This window comes from Hyperolius riggenbachi, chromosome 9 (assembly GCF_040937935.1).
Source record: "Hyperolius riggenbachi isolate aHypRig1 chromosome 9, aHypRig1.pri, whole genome shotgun sequence".
NCBI lineage: Eukaryota > Metazoa > Chordata > Amphibia > Anura > Hyperoliidae > Hyperolius > Hyperolius riggenbachi.
The window spans coordinates 30,028,928-30,030,801 of NC_090654.1; positions in this window are offsets into that span (position 1 = coordinate 30,028,928).

The following is a 1,874-nucleotide window of genomic DNA, read 5'->3' on the forward strand; positions in this document are numbered from 1 at the left end:
CGATCCTGCAGTAGTTCTAAAAGCTAGGTACACACATGCAACCACTGTCACCTGACGAGAATAGATCCCTCGGAAAACAGATCAAAGCCAGGTGATATAGACATGTTTGGGTACTATGGAGGGAGGCGGAGGGATAATAAGCAGCACATGACAGAGTGGGAGGGGCATGGAGTGAGTACAATTGTACCGGGCAACATTCGGCTGAATCTCTTGCCAGCGCATCGGTGAGGGGCGGGGTACTATACACACACTAGAGTCTTGGCAAATGTGGTCCTTTGTCCTGTTTATCACAAGATTTTAACCATTTCAGCCCGTATGGATTTTTCACCTTATGCATCAGAGCAATTTTCACCTCCCATTCATTCGCTAATAACTTTGGCCTCAATTCACTAAGATCATGCTGGTGATAATAAGGCAAGAGAAAACTTACCTCCACATAAGAGAGAGTTATCTTATCTCTTCATTCCTTAAGTTACCTCCTCTGTAGTTAAGTTACCTCCTCTGTAGTTATTTTACCTCCTCTGTAGTTATTTTCACATGCAGTTAACAGCCTGTCTTTAACTCTGGAGTTATTTTAAGGATTGAAGAGTTAACTTAAAGACAGAAGAGTTAACTTTAGGTTTTCCTGAGGTAAAATGTTTCCTGAATACTACATGCCTTATCACCATGGTAACAACTCTAGAAGAGTTATTAAAGACAAGAGATAAGCTTAGTGAATTGAGGCCTTTATCACTAAACACGATTTATTGATCTATATCTTGTTTTTTCCACCACTAATTAGGCTTTCTTTGGGTGGCACATTTTGCTAAGAATTATTTTTTTATAAATGCATTTTAACAGGATTAATAAGAAAAGCATGGAAAAAATGCATTATTTCTCAGTTTTCATCCATTATAGCTTTAAAATAATCCACGCTACCATAATTAAAACCCATGTATTTTATTTGCCCGTTTGTCTCGGTTATGACACCATTTAAATTTTATTTGGAAATAAAGGTGCATTTTTTCCGTTTTGTGTCCATCACTATTTACAAGCTTATAATTCAAAAAATGTTTGTAGTATACCCCCTTCAAATGCATATTTAAAAAGTTTAGACCCTTAGGTAACTATATGTCTTTTTTTTTTTTATTGTAATTTTTTTTTTTCCATTAAACATTTTATTTGGGTAATATTTTGATGTGGGAAATAAACAGTTAATGTTTAATGTTATTATATGTGTAAATTGTAATGTAAAAATATGTAGATGTAGTTTTACTATTTGGCCACAAGATGGCCACCTTGAGTTTATTTTTTTCTCCTTGTAATTCTAGATCACCAGAAGCACAGGGGGCACGGGAAACATTTTTTTGCAGAAAGACTGAAGCCTCTAGTAAGAGCGCTTCGGTTTTTCTGCTGGGGACACGGATCAGTGATCGGGAACCATGTTCCTGTTCACTGATCCCAGGGCTGCCAGGGGAAAGCACGGGGGGGGGGGGGGGGGGGGGAGGGGGCTGGGGATGCGCGACAGAGCAGCTGCCTGGATGTGACCATCACGTCCAGGTGGCCGTAGTGGTTAATTATGTCCCGGGTACAAAGTATGGTGACTATATAGTATTTGGAGATAAAGGTGTATTTTTTCTTCACTTTACAGCGGCAGCAGCACTGTCTGACTTATAAATTCGTCCTGGAGCCATTAGGAGGCTCTAGCAGGAGGTTTTTATAAGTCAGCTTGTCATGAAGTGGTCCGTGTGTACGAACCTTTAGTTTTATATTGACCAGCATTTTTACCAAAGAATAAAACAAGGATTGCCTTATAGAGATGGTCATGATTCCAGCTTGCGTGCAAATTTAGTGCTAAATGTATGCAGCTTTAAATTGAGCCAATAAAAAACAGA